Source organism: Notothenia rossii (genome assembly GCF_949606895.1).
Source record: "Notothenia rossii genome assembly, chromosome: 2".
NCBI lineage: Eukaryota > Metazoa > Chordata > Actinopteri > Perciformes > Nototheniidae > Notothenia > Notothenia rossii.
Window position 1 is genome coordinate 42,518,501 of NC_136904.1, and position 15,893 is coordinate 42,534,393.

General features: G+C 42.0%; 1 protein-coding gene across 8 annotated transcripts in view; it reads right to left on the minus strand.

Moving 5' to 3' along the window:
* The window catches only part of znf536 (zinc finger protein 536), a 181,764-nt gene that overhangs the window by 103,266 nt on the left and 62,605 nt on the right, over positions 1-15,893 (minus strand). The gene's annotated exons all lie outside the window — the stretch shown is intronic.

The window sequence follows — 15,893 nt, forward strand, 5'->3', positions numbered from 1 at the left end:
CCCCGTACACCCTGCCATAGGACAATAGGGCACCTTATTACAGTTTTAAAAGGGGGAGGGAGGGAGAGGGGGGTGAATAAAGGGGGAGGCTTAAGCTGGTCAGCTGCTCACCACATGGTAGAAATAATAAGGACTGAAGTCACAATCATTTCAGCTTTAGCTTCGCTGATCACCGGACAATACAAATACCTGACAAACTGCTGAGCATCCTGGGAATTCTGAGCCATATTATGTATGATATTCATCATACATGCAATTAGTGAGACAAATCTGCAATGATTGAGGAGGAATCTGTCTTTTTCAAATCAAAATAGCAATGCCACTGTTCAAATACTCTATTCCATATAAGAGTCCTGGTGATTGGAAGTCAAAGTGTGCAAAATGCATCCAGTTAATGCACTGGTGGAATAAAAGTGACCCCTGTTAATGGTAGGCTATCATATATGATATTACAAAATTATTATTGCATGCGCATTAATGTTTAAGTAGCATTTTATTGTTGTGGTCGGTCAAGCACTTTATATCCTGGTTGGCGGTTTTATCTGCAACACTGCATTCTGTTTTACAAGTGGAACACCTGTTCTAATGCAACATCCCTATTACATCGCTAGCCTGTTAAAGAACAAGGGGGGGGGGTTACACAAAGCTTTGGTATTACAATGTATTTTACCCTTTTGAACTGTTTTTATTAAAAGTATAGGAGAAATTGCTCAACCAATGAAGGTCAACCGTTTTCTTTCTTGGAAAGAATTCTTTTTTGGAGATAAATCACTTTGATATGTCAACCACCACATATCTCTCAGACAGTAGATGAGTAACATATATTTTCTAATACTGTGGACTAAAAGGTGAAATGTTAATATTCATGTACAAATAGCTGAAATCCGTTAGTTGCGCTCCATTACTGGCTATATCTGACATGCCTTCATCCAAATCATTTAGACATCTATTTGAATATTGTATTGACCTCCTGCTTCCCAACACCATCTGCACACAGGCTCAGAATAAAAGCAGTCCTGGCCCCATGCATTTATACACAGCCACAATTTATGGATGAGGACAAATGTAGCGTCGGTGTAGACAAGCACGTTATCACCTGGGTAGACAGGTCCAAATGTGGGTTAAGGTGCAGGCTACTCCCCCTTACAGCCGGTGTTATCCCAGGGACTAAAATAGCCTCTTCTCCGCTACCCGCCCCTGCCCAGCATTAAAGTCTTCCACATTTGCAAAATTGCAAACAGATGCAACTCAAGTACCTGCAAATAATCTGCCAAGACCAATTTCAAAAGGGAGATTTCAGAATATGTGGGAGTCATTAGAGGGAGTATTATTTCAGCGATGAGCGCAAGAGGGCCAGCCGCGGATCACCCAACCAGATGGGTTCTGCTGCCTTTTATTCAGGAAGAAAGAAGCCGACGTGTTCTTCATCTCCCCCGTTCCCCTCAAATGAAGATATATAACTCGTATGAAACAATTACGGCGGAATATTGGAAGTTTCAGAAGCAACCAAAGAATGTCAAATATCCTTTCGAGTTTCTCAAAACAATCTTTTCATCTTCTTTCCCAGTGAGGATGCTTTGGGATGGTGGGTGTAGTGGGGGGGGGGGGGGAGGATTCTCGATGCAAACGAGAAGACAGAAGCAGAGATCTGAGGCTTGTATTGTTTTGTATCGAATGTTAAATATGAAAAAGAATTAAAAGGTAGACGCCTTAAAAGGGGGGCCTGTGGCGTATGTAAATGAAATATGTTTCAGAGCCATCATTTGCAACTGCTGCTGTTGTTATTTTTCAGACGCTTATCTGAAGTTTTTCTGGTCTCTTCAGTGGCGCTTTAAAGCAAACGCACGACAAAGCGCTCACCAATTAAAGACGATTTTAACACCAAGAACTGCGGCAAAACTTCATTAGACTCTCCATCTACCCGCTGACAAAAAGCCTATCAGAACGCATCTTCTTAAGCGCTGGGTAATGAATAATGTATAATCAAAACACACATTTTTCTTTATTTCTCACACTAGCCATTCACAACATGCGCCAACCCTTATAACAAATGAAATGTTTATATCAAATGGAATTTGATTAGGTGACTGGTTATTATTCCTCGTAGGGAAGCAGAATAACAATCTGAGGCACTTTAAAAAATGATCAAAATCGCCAAGCCCTTGAAACAATACACATTCAATCAAATTCTTCATAATTGTAACAGTAGGAAGCATTTTAGGCATTCCACCCACAACAAACAGGCTTTGTTCTCCTGTTATGAGAGGCAGCGAGGGGACACAATCAAGTGCGTGAGAAAGCCAGGATTTCAAGCAATTCCTCCCCTCTTTCTCTCTTTCTATAGCCCCCCCCCTCCCATCCCCTTTTTATTTTTTTCAGGGTCGCCCATATTATTTGCTTCCTTTCTCATTGTAGCTGGCAAAAAGAGAATTTGGTAATTGAGTGGTACAGAACATGTGCCCTCCCTGCTCGCAGATGACAGATGGATTATAAAAACTTCAAAGGCGAGCATTTGGAGCACCAGGGGAGAGATGCTAGGTATTTGAACTATCATTCTTTACCCAGGAGACAATGACTGCCTGACATGGTGCATACATCAAGGAATAGTGCAACGGCATAGACATAATCCAACACACACACACACACACCCTTCCTTTCACTTATTTTCCATCGCTCCTTCTCCCCTCCCTGTGCTATATATTTAACATCCTGTTCTGAGCAAGTTTGCACGCCGCGAAGCTCGGGAACATTAACAAGTAGGGGGTAACACTGAGGAAGAGGAGGGGGAGAAGTGGAAGGGGAAGTTATCGTGTCTTCTTGACTTGTCACCTTCAAGGGCTTTTCTCTCGAAGTTCAAAACCAGCTCGGTAAAATAATTGACTTTGTGTTTTATTTAACCCTCCTGTCATGTTGGGGTCAAATCGGACCGATTTAGTAGTTTCATCAATCATAAATACTGTGTTTCCAATCTGATTGCCTCAAGGCCCCATGATATCCTCCACAGTAGGCATTTGAACATGTAAACTTGCTGAGAAACCACTTACCACGTGGTTTAGTTAGCTTTGTTACACTTATGATGTTCCCAGTAAAAAATGACCAGCATAGGAAATGAATGGGCAATCCTACATTTTATAATAAAGGAATTCTGATTCTGATTGTGATGTTCATCCACCAGATTCACACCCACAAATCAACAACATGTTAATTTAAGAATACATTGTCTGTGTGTATTTGTTGTATATCCAATGCAGATATTCATGTAACCCAGTAGTCTGAGATAGTGTTTAGAGCTTTAAAGGGTGTTAAGTCAAATGTGGTGATGATTAATCATCTTTGTGTTAATGTAAGAGCAGTTAAAACAGTACAATCTGACCGGGAACACCAAAGTTAGGGGGGAGAAAGGAACACGACAGGGGGGTTAAAGTACAGCCAGATTAACAGGCCTTGAGGAAAACTATAAGCACTACTGTAATGTAAGTGAAGAAGAGAATGGTGGGCAGTGACGCCTGTAATCATCTTATAAGCATGATTTATGAAAAAGGCCATCTGCTTTGCCTTACTTAAGCACGGAGGCAACCTTTAATAATATAGGGACATGAGGAAGGGGGGGACAGCGGGGGGGTGAGTACAAAGGGGAGGGGGATTTGAAACCATGAAACACACAAACACACACTCCCACAATGATCTCGACAAGCCGATGAACCAAATTCTTCTTCTTCTACTTCCTGTCTCTGCTCCTCTCCAGCATTCAGACATTAGTTTGGATGGCAGCTAATCACTGCTGACCTTTTCCTGTGACCCCGTTTAACCCCGGCCCCTCCCCTTGACCCTGAAGGAATTAGCAGCCTCACTGTAACACACACACAAACACACACCTACACACCCAAACACACAACTTCTTGTCAGACCTGAGAGAAAGTATCTACCCTTCCTCACACGAGGAGTTTGCTAATTCAGATGTAATGACTCAGAATGCTGCTTAGAGTCCATTTTAAATAAATATGTTACCTATATTATTCTTACATGATTTGTTTGCTGTATAAAATGGACACAATTGGCAGAAGTTACAATCACAAGTTTCCAAAGTCCATTGTAACAGATTAAATCCGCTGCTGCTCGTCCAAACACCAAAAATAAAAAAGGAAATAAATACATTTTAGAAACACAAACTGAAATGACTATTTGTGTCAAAAATAACTTAAACAATTATATTTTAAAGCAGATGCATTTTCTGACAGTGAACAAATCAACGAATCAATTTGTTTCAGTTTAGGAATATTCAATTAGTCAAACATCTCAAGAAATATCTTCGAAGTTCCATATCCAAATAAATATAGAAAAGCAATACATGTTGACATTTTAGAAAGTAAACCCAGCACCTGTGTGATATCTTGAATTGATTAATCTCTTAAATATTGATCAATCAAACCAGCGTTCGTTGAAACCATGGTTCAGAAGGCCTGTTGAATTCCTTAATTCTAGCCTTAAATTCCAATACAACCCATGGAATTTGAAAGCATAAACACACTGGACCCAGCTCAGTGATATCATAACACATGAAGAACAGGAGCGTCTCAGAACTCTGATTGGCCTTCATGCCCCAGCAGATGACCTTTGACCTCACTGTGACCTGGAAACGGCTCCCAGCGCGACCTTAAGGAGCGACGGCGGCAGCTTTGGGAGGATATATGCATAATCATAATGAGGCCATACAGCATATGCTATTGTGCTACACACACACACTCATCTCCACATGTGCAATAGACGGTCACACACGCCCCCCCCCCCCCATGTGGTCACCTTTTCAGCCTAATCCTCGTCGGATCATCTCATCAATGCCTAGGCTGTTTATGTGTAATGGATCCCATCTAACTCCCTTTGTCTCCCACCCACCCCCCTCTGTGCTCCCCTTTGCCCCCTCCCCTGCCTCCCCCCTGGTCCCCCTCCTCCCTCGACATTTTTGTTGCTCCTATATATACCAACTTTGTCTTATCATATTCTCTCTTTTACAGCTGATCTTGAGTAAAAAGGAAGCAGATATATCTCTGTGTTTAATGTTATGTGTGGCGACAGTTCTCTGGAAGAACACACTATATTCTAAATGTGAGGGGGAATCAATCCATCACTGTATCCTGCAGTGAGTGTACGTTCTGCCATACTTTAGATATTTAAGAATGACTGAAAAATGCTGCTGTCTTTCTAAAAGTGATTCTTAAAGAAATTGTGATCTAAATGTGTTTTTAAAAGTTTGATAAGTCAACACATGAAGGTCAAATTGATTTAAGTATGATTTGTAAATAAATATGCTAAATAATACTTTATCTTAAATGTTTATGATTAGTTATATATGAAGTAAAATCCTACTTTTCATACCAAACAATTCAAAATATATGACTGGTCCGCAGCATTATTTCCTGAAAAACCTGTCAAGGAAACTGAATAATAATATGTATTTTCCCTTACCCTTCCCATCCTTCCTCACTATCTTCTTCCTCCTTCTCCTCCTCCTCCTCCTCCTCCTCCTCCTCCTCCTCCACCTCCTCCTCCTCCTCCTCGAAGCCTCGCAGCATGTGTAAGCAGAAGCGCACGTGCTCCCTTCGCCCTCATTACGAGCTAACTACGCTCTTTGATTAAAAGCGTGTACGGAGAGGAAGACAGAGAGAGAAAGAATGAAAATAGAGAGAGAGAGAAAGACGAAGAGGTGGGGGGGAGAGAGGAACAGGCCGAACCTCCATAATTAAGATCACTTCACAGATTACCTCCGGCAACAAAAGCGCGGCAAGCAGCCGCCCGCAGCCACAGAAGTTGGATGAAAAAGGGGTGTTGAGGAGGAGACTGACCTCCGCTGGGCTCCACACCAACACGAGCCTCGACTGGAGCAAATGCCCCTCGCAGCAGTTACTGACACACACACACACACGCACGCACGCACGCACGCACGCACGCACGCACGCACACACACACACACACACACACACACACACACACACACACACACACACACACACACACACACACACACACACACACACACACACACACACACACACACACACACACACACACACACACACACACACACACACACACACACACACACACACACACACACACACACACACACACACACACACACACACACACAGACAGACACGACAGGTACACAATGTAGAGTCAAAGAGACAGGGAACTGAGGAGAAGCTCAGTCCTTAGAGACAGGGGATTCTTTTATTTATTTTTTTGGGCCAGATATCAAAATACCATGGCATTACTTTCTTAGAAATAGTGGTGGGGACACTTTTTTCAGATTTAAAAATGTGCCCCCGGCAAACCATAGATACACATACGCTCACAACACTTTTTTGGGCAACTCGTGCAAAGCTACACTGCTGCAAAACGGAATAAACAATTGACTATTCTCTATTTAATTATCCTACTAATATTAAAGGTGTCACAGTTCCAAACTGCACCAGTTGGGTTGCCAGAAATACACCCAAAAGTGTGCAATTATTTGTGCACGCTATTTTCAGAACATTTTGAACAAATGACCCTAATGCAAAGTGGTGGGGACAATATTGGCCGTTTCCAAAAGTGGTGTCAATGAAACACACAGACACACGTGTATTCTTGAAACTGAGACCCTCCACTGGAAGACCCTTATCCCCTGAGCTAAGTCGGAAAAACTCCTATGATGCCTCCTTTACATTATTTTATAAGTATGACATTTGACAGTATGACATTTTATCTTGATGTTCAACTAGTACTTTTACATTGGTGTATTTGTGAACTAAATCTAAATGATATATATTTAATGATATATAATGTAAATTCTTTATATTTATTGTCTGGGCCCCTTTTCTCTAGCTTCCTTTAGCTTATTTGGGTGTCCCATTGCACATGCCTTATGATGTAATTGTATTTAAACTTGTGAATAAATCAAATGAATGAATTCATATTTGCTGGCTTATTTTCTTGTAGACCTGTCACAGAATTGTAAACGCTAAATGGGACCAACATAAACTCCTATTCAAAAAGACCACAAACAGGTCTTATATTCATATATGAAAGCTTGTTCTTTTGACCAAAAATCTGATACGTATGAACATGCACAGAAATATAGGATTCCTTCACCCACAGGTTTCCACCCTGACCATCCGTCAAACCAACACTTATATTCAGTGTCTACTCTTATTTCCTGCCTTCGCTCCGTCAGTTTCCACATCCTCACCCTCATCGTTCACCTCGTCCTCCTCGGTCCACCTCTCTCCCACCGGGCAAACCAACCCTGATCTCCAGCGAGTGGGAGGGAGGCCATTTACTCTAATCACAGGGATCCTGCAAGAGCGCCTCAAAGCCCTCGGGGGCTGATCGGCAATCAGAGAGACGGAGACTACGAGGGAGATGAAATAAACTCCACCTCAACTTCAGATTTGTGGAGCGAACCTCTCCCGAGCCCTAATCGGAAGCAGCTCTTCCATGAGATTGTCCTGTTGGTGGGGGGGCGTGGGGAGGAAGGGAATGTAAGGACTTCCTGTGACAGAGTAAGTTCTGCTCGAAGAGTCAATGGCAGGTTGAAGTGTGGAGGTGCTGAGTCAGCAGATGAAGTGGGCAAAAGCTATTTTAGCTACTGTGCTTTGGTGCAACATGGGAGAGTTGTTATATTCCCAGGGCTCTATGTTCCCAAGGAGGCCTTTATAGGAGCTTATCTTTACCCTTTTTCCCTAAGTCAAACGTCCAACGTAAGTTTCCCCTCAGTCAAGATATTATAACCAACGAAAAACAGCTGATTGCCTGCCGTTGTTGCACTGATTATAACCTAGAGAACCCTAAAAGGTTGGAATCTTCACAGTGGCTCTACAGATTTGAACCATTCTAATTGCATTTGTTGTATACAGAATATCCTTTTGTACAGCGATTGACAGGAACTGGTTTGTAGAGCTGATAATAGATTCGAAATGTAAATCCAAGAATTTGCACTTGTTGTTCTAGGCTCTTAACACAATTTGAACCTTAAAGTTTTAACAAGACTAAGTGTCAACAGTCTCGTTGGGGAGTCTGTGAGGGTCTACTACACTTTGAGCTCAACGCTAACATTGGCATGCTAACTTGCTCCCAAGTGCATTAGCAGGCAAAAATGTGCAATTTAAACTGTAACCCAATGAACATTATCTGCCACTGATAGGACTGTACATTTTCAAGGTACTTGTTCAGAAACCAAAGAATATGGCAAATACAAAATTGTACCTGCTGATGTTACTAGATGAAATTGTTGTAATACTTCACGTTGAGGGGAGTTTGTGCCAAATGTAATGGTAACCACTCCAAGTTCATTTACTCTGGACCAAATTGGTTGACCAACATTGCCTTACCTACAACCAAACATGCAAATTATTGAATTTGTTAGAGGTGTCCTAACAACCTTTTTACAGATGTATTTTTTATGTTGGTTGTTTGTTGGGAAAATGCTTCTCGATCTGTGAGATATTATTTGACTTTGATTAAGATCTCACCTAATGCTTACATGCTTATAGTGTTATGATTTAAAGAAACGAGCATACAATCTAAGTTGTATCAAACTAGAACGAAACTGTATTACCATTATACACTCAGACAGTTTAAATGGATAAATAAATACAGTATTCTGTGTCGTTTTTTACTATTCTTACTTTAATGAGGTCCATAGAGTAACAGAAGGTTAGAAATAGTGACTGTTGAAATGACCCCCAGTTTTCGGAACACACATTGTGAACGGGTGAGCAGACTACGAGTTTGAACTCACTTGCACCCTTCGAGCTTTCAACCACACCATGGATGCAATGGAACACACACACACACACACACACACACACACACACACACACACACACACACACACACACACACACACACACACACACACACACACACACACACACACACACACACACACACACACACACACACACACACACACACACACACACACACACACACACACACACACACACACACACACACACACACACACACACACACACACACTCTTTCTGTGCAGATCTGACAGTCCTGTTTACCAAAGCAGCCGACAGACAAGCTGAACAAGGGCCCGGGCCACAGCACTTCCACTTAACTCTCTCCTCTCTCCCCATTACTCCGATTGGTGTGAACGACACAACAAAAGAGATGAAATCCTGAGGCGAAGAAAACAACTGCAGCTCACGATCAAGAATAATAATAATAACAAAAAAGACACGGATCAAAACAAAAAGAGGAAAAGGAAAACGGGGAAGGGGTGGGGGGTAGAGAAAAAATGATACGGTGGGCCTTTTGAAAAAAAAGAACAGAAACGATGCTTTGAGTAAATTGTCGAAAATTGCGGGAGATCTGTTAAAGGCTTCTTTTTCAGCAGGTATCTTATGACTTAAAAGAGGTATTAAAGGGGAGAGTCAGGTGCCGGGGGAATTCTCCCACGACGGAGAGCTCTCTTTTTAAATGTAACCCAGGTAATAACGCAGATAAATAATAGATAAATAGTATTTAGCTCCCACCTTGAACAACAATTTTTAAAGTAGTTCATGAAAGACTGACAGCTCTTGGCAAGCAAAAGCACTTACACAAACACACATGTGAGCATGTGTGTGTGTGGGCGCATTAAATACAACACCAGGTGGGATCCACTGATTGTTTGAGAGTGTGTGCATGTGCGTGTGAATGGAATTAAAAACAAGAAGCAAGGAAGAGAAGGAAAGATCTAATATGTTGTATGTATTTCTTTAAGTTTGCATTACTCATTAGTGGTTTCCTCAGCAACTGATGGTTAAATAACATGAATAGAATTAGCCCCCCTCCCGCCCAGTCCTATGTTTATTGACAGTACCTAAACGTGTCTAATATCCTCTTTAACAGAGGTCTTTTGCTGTCATATGCTAATGATTTTCCGGAAAATAAAAAGCCAGAAAAATGCCAGTTTTGGAATATCCTGTCCTCAAATAAGCGCTAGAAAAAACATGTATATTTAACTTTTTAAAAAGCACAGTAACAAGCCTCACTTTGCGCCTCATGGAAGCTACGCCTCGGAGATGTGGTCGTGCCTGCGCCAGGCGTTTACAGAAGGCTGTGTGTTTAAATGCCTGGAATGCTCATTTGCCTTTTGGGTTTACTTATTTACTTTTGCATAAATGGAGAACAGTAATGTGGTATTAAGGGGGCTTCTCAGGGGGAAAGTTGTGTGTGTTTTTAAAAAGGCAGCCTTTTTTTAAATGCTCCCTCAGTTTGCTGTATTTAGGAAGGCAGATGATTAATGCAGCATAGATCTAATTTCTCTTGATTAAAAAAAAAGAATTAGAAAAATAATGCCAGACATGAGATGAGCTCAACCTCTACAACCCCACGACACACACACACACCCCTCCCTCGCTCAAAGTCATCAGATACAAAATGAGCATCCAGGCTAAAATGAGCAACGAATAATCACCAAATTCCCAATAGCCAAATATAAAATGTAAAATGACTGCCTTGATCAACTACAGCCCAGTAATCTTGAGCGCCAGCCACAGCTGTACCACCACTACTGTCACTTGAAATAAAAACCTAAACCTTTCAGGGCTTTCGATTGAGTCTTTAATTCAGCCTGATGTGACATTAAAACCCTTTGGTTGACTTCCACTGGCTGTGACAAATGTACCAGCGCTTAATAGAGGTGTGCAGACAGGCCGGCATTTCAGTGACTTTTATCAAACCGAATTTATCAACGCAGGCTCCCAGGATCTGTGGCAGCAGCTTGTTGAGAAGGAAGCCTACAGATAGCGTTAAGTACATCATCCCTCCTCTCTGTCTCTCTGTCTCGCTGCTTCTCCCCTTCTGCTCACTGCGTTTCTCTCTAAGTGTTTTTCCCCGTTCCGTCCTGTCATCACTCTGCCTACTGTGTATTTGTCTCTTTTCTCACTGGATCTACCGCTCCGTGTACCGGGTACTTTGTAGGCTAATAGGGATGTTTTCTCACTGCCAATTGTCATTTTTAAATATGACCAATTAGGAGCTAAAACCCCCCTACAGTAGGCTGAGTTAGGAGTATTTTTCAAACAGAAAATAGTGGGACAGTACAACTCTTAACTGAGACAGAAGCTATAGAAATGGTTTTGCATGGGTCAACAGTCAGGCCAGATAAACGACAGAATTGTAGGATCTTTTTATAAAAGGTCAACATGTGGGAAACTGATGTATCAGCCTCACCAGCTTGTGTCTGTATCCTGCAGTATTCAGTATGATTGTAATAACCAGTAGTACCGCCAATTGGATTACAATTTGACTGACAGAACTGAGTTGGAAACAGTTGTCCGGAAGCAAATGAAGTGATCTGACCACCAGAAGGTCAGGAGAGAAGAAGATGAAGAAGAAGAAATTTTGCGAATGTGATCTGTTTTTTTTGTCAGTTGATCTAAGAACAGTTATCTTTCTTATATCTAATTGTATCCAGTTAAAGGACACGTGTTTTGGTTCACTTAAAAAATAGGCTATTAAGATGTAAAAGGTCCCATGTCATGCTTTTCCGGTTATTACCCGTCCCCTTTTGTGTTATGAAGGTTTTTATGAATGTAGACGGTCTGCAGAGTCAAAACCCTCAAAGTACACCCTGTAGGGAGTAAAACTCTAACACAGAAAATACCTTCCCAAAATGCCTCGTTGAAGATACGTCATTTTCCATTGTATACTTCCTGGGTATTGTGATGTAGGAATGGCCAGTAGCCACACCCAGAGCTATAATGCGATACGGTCATGCGTTATACCGGAACCAAATGGACCAATCCGTGGAGCCGTTACGTTACGTCCGCGGGGCCGTTACGTTAAGCCCCCGCTGATTGGTCCAAATTGACCAATCCACGGACTTCCTCACACACACACTCAGTGCAGGCAGCTCTGCTGATTTCTCCTCCCTGGCTGCAGGCTGATAACAGACAGTTGGGATCGTGGCAAAATTCTCTCACAGCGTTTATCAAACTTCTCTCACAGCGTTTATCAAACTTTTTCTTATTTCTTCTTAAAATTCTTCTTAAAATTGCACAATATAAATCTATTCTAGTAGACCTCAACAATGGAATTATGATCAATGGAAATGGCCATGACATGGGACCTTTAAGGTTTTTACGAAGCAAAGTGTTTACAGTGCTACAACTACCAAATGCAGTCAACAGATTCCACATAACTATATTTGGTTATTTGAAATCAATAATATTAAGTTTAACCTAATACTTTTTATTTAATCTTAATATTATTCCTTTCAACTAAATGTGAAATGTGTTGACATAATACATTTAATTAAAGCCAACGTTTCAGGTCTTTCTGTTTAATAGGTAAGTCATTTTTTGCCACAAGTCCAGATAAATGAGAAGTGAGGAAAGAAAAAGAGATAAAAAGATCAGATACATGCAAGATAAGAGTGGGAGTGTGGATGGAGAGATGACAGGGACTGTGGCGGAGAGACAGAAGAGAAAAGAGTGAAACGCTGGAGAGAGGAGTGCGATAAGGAGGCTTCTGAAGGGTCCTCTCACTGCAGCCCTTGCTCAGTTCAGCGCCGTCAGAGCCTCTGAGGTACTTGAACCCTGCCTGCCTTTCCTCCACCTCTCTGTAGAGCGGCTGCCCCGCAGCCACCTGTAAACCGCTTTGACACATGATCCACTCCCACGGATGTGGAGTGGAAACACACACACACTCTCACACACACACTCAGAAAACCACCGCTTGCAGGCAGAGCGCGTAAACGCTTTAACGCATCATCAACGTTCGCTTGTTTTTTTAACATTAGTGGCAGATTAACAACTGGCTTTCCCACTTTTGAAGGTAGGGGATCTCACGGCACCTAATAGTCTCAACATGTTGATTAAAAAATAAACTCCCCCCCTCCCTCTCTCTCTCACTGTCACTTATAAGCAATAGATTCCTCAGACAAGACAAATAACCTGCTATTACCCATTGCCCTCACGTTGGCGTGAAAGTGGCACTAGGAGGATTTTAAACTTCACCTCCTGAAGGCCGAGGGAAACAGGACATGTTGGAATTTAATCAAGCAATTAGTCGGACGCCTCGCTGAAAACAAGAGGTGGACAAAGAGAACGGAAACTTTTAGTCCAACATACACATGTAAAATATTTAAGAATCAGACAGATTCAGGGTTCCTCATTCACATGTTAAGAGTGAGAAAAAGCAGTCACTGCATGTAAACTCCAAGCAGCACATCCCCCCCTGACAAAAAATTGGATTCCAAAAAAAATGACAGCTCCTGATTAGACATTGTCAAAATATTTGTGACTGAGCATTCCAGCAGGCGAGCGCGGAATCGGCTCCTCCACAAAAGAGCCATCTTCCTTGAGTAACAAGTAGGTGCAATGAGTGTCGACAGACGAGGAGCTGAAATCCCCCCAGGGCAAGAGAATATCCCGCTATTGTAGTCTTAACCCGCGAGACCTGGCGGGGAATGTACAGCTTTCACACTCACTTCTCATCCTATTTGTAGCATTGCCGCTGATGTGCGAGCGCCTGGGCCAGAGCAGGTCACTTTTTCTTTTTTTAAAACAAATATCTTCGTCTTTTATATCTAATTTTCACACCTCTTTTAAAACTCTTTTAGGAAACGAGTCCGGCAAATATTTGAGGGGGGCATTCATCTGAATCGTGTTATTTTCTCCCCACAACCTCACGCCAAACCACTTTTTTCATCTCTCTTTTTGTATTTTTTTGTTCCACCAGGCAAGTTTCATTAAAGATCCAATTATGCAAATCAGGTGCTGGAGAGGCAGTTGAATATGCAGTATAATGGTGTACAGTAATCGTTCGACACAATATACGGCATCCGGGGCCAGATTTACGAGCGCAACAGAACTGCAACGCCTCCGTCCTTTGGTGAAAACCTCTTGATCATAATTAAAGGTGCAGGAGTTCTCTCCAGTATCCTCACGCCCTCCCCTTTTCTCCCTCTTTTTCACCACTGTTTTCCTCTTTTTTCCTTTCCTTCCATCTTGCATGCTCATTAGCGGAGGTCCGGGAAGTTTACAGAGGTCACATCCGAGAGGTGGAGCGGCTAAAGAGCAGACATGACATGTGCGATTGCGGTCGGAGATTCTATGTGTAGTGGGTAATAGACATAACCCGCCTCACACACACACACACATATAACCTTCCATCTCATCAACACTGGAGGTATTTACCACTGTCTTAGCTGAGAGCGCCGGAATGCTAAGCAGTAACAATTCTCTGCTTCAGAACCTCTGATTGATGTGTGCTTGCCTGTTTGTGTTAAGCTGTTGTCTACGGAAACGACAAAGCACCCGCCGTTCGACACATCAAAAGGGGAACGGTCCTGACATGGCATGACGCATCCTTAAATCCAAAATACTAACAAACTGGGATGGAGAAAAAAAGTTAAAGCCACACTGCCTTAATGCCAAAGGGAGCTCAGCAGGGGCAAACAAAGGAGCAATATTACGGGTTGAGAGGATAAGGTGTTTTACTTTTTTTCAGGAAACACTCCTTGTTGATGTTATACTGATTACACGTGCAGAAAGAGAAATAGAGAAAAACTGCATTATCAGAGCATCACCTGGACTTTCTCAAGGATGTAAAACACACATACAGTAAGCAGGTTTGTATGCACAGATTATATAAAGTTGCAAATGCAAACTTCCACATGCACCGCTCCTTTCAGGGTTATTTACTGTTTTACTGTTTTTACTTGATAATGATATATTTTACGAAGAGTTATGTCAATTGTTGGTGGACATGCAAACTGTCTTTTCAATATATACTCCTGTTTTAACAGGAAACAAATGAATAAGGTTAAGGGAAAATGACTTAATTTTAGATTCCAGTTAAAAAGATTACTACGGAAGAAGTGAAGCAAGGTGACAAATAAGTCAACGTCTTCATAACATTACTACGAAAGTGGCGTTACTTAAGTACGGAAGTAATGTAACAGGTAAATCAAAGCTGGTTTAACACGGGACACCAACATCGAACTTCTGGGTGAAAATCCAACATTTGCAGACCCTATCCTCATGGATAAGATTCAAATTACTTTTGTGAGATGCATACGAATCTTGTGAGATTCTGGAGGAGTCAGATTTTGAGAGAATACATCCTCCTTGCACCCACTTCCGTGCCCACCTCTCCATCTGAGAGACCACTTCGATCTCACTTATACCGTCCACATTTCACCCCCCTAACTCTAACCCCCCCCCCCCCCCCCCGGCTGCCCAGACAGGCAGACGCTCCTTGTGATGGCACCCCGGCAAGAGAGGACTGAGTCAAGCTTGTCTGTCAGCGCCTCATCTGCCCCGCACTATTTATTCTTAGATCAAACTGACGTCCGTGATTACCCCTCCAACTCATTCTCCACCCCACTGCTCCTCCATCCTTACAACCCCACAACCCCTTATCAAACTCTCAGGAGGAAGAACGTACCGGAGAAAATATACTCTCCAACCACAACATGAGACATTAACATAGCACACACAAAACTGTACAGAACTAATTTAAACAATGATTCTGGATAATGGAGTTTTCCATATTTCTGGTTGCTTTTTATATTATTGAAGTCATCGTGTACAAAATCACAGTTGAGTTTAAAACTTGAAAACAACAGGCTTTCAGACATACTCTTCATTCAGAGAATTGAATTATTTTTATTTTATTGTTTTAAATTAACCAAATGAGATCCTTAAATAATGAGCAAAGGTCAGTGGCACTGACTTTCGAAAACGACTATAGTGATTCATCATCAACGGGTTAATCATAATTGGTGTTTCTGATAAAAGTTCTGCATCAAACCCTGTGGGCTGGTGGAGAAAAAATATGTAACGTTTCAAACTATTGTGTCAGAAATCTGAAAACTGCGGCTTCTGTCTAATGTGTGTAGTCTAGCG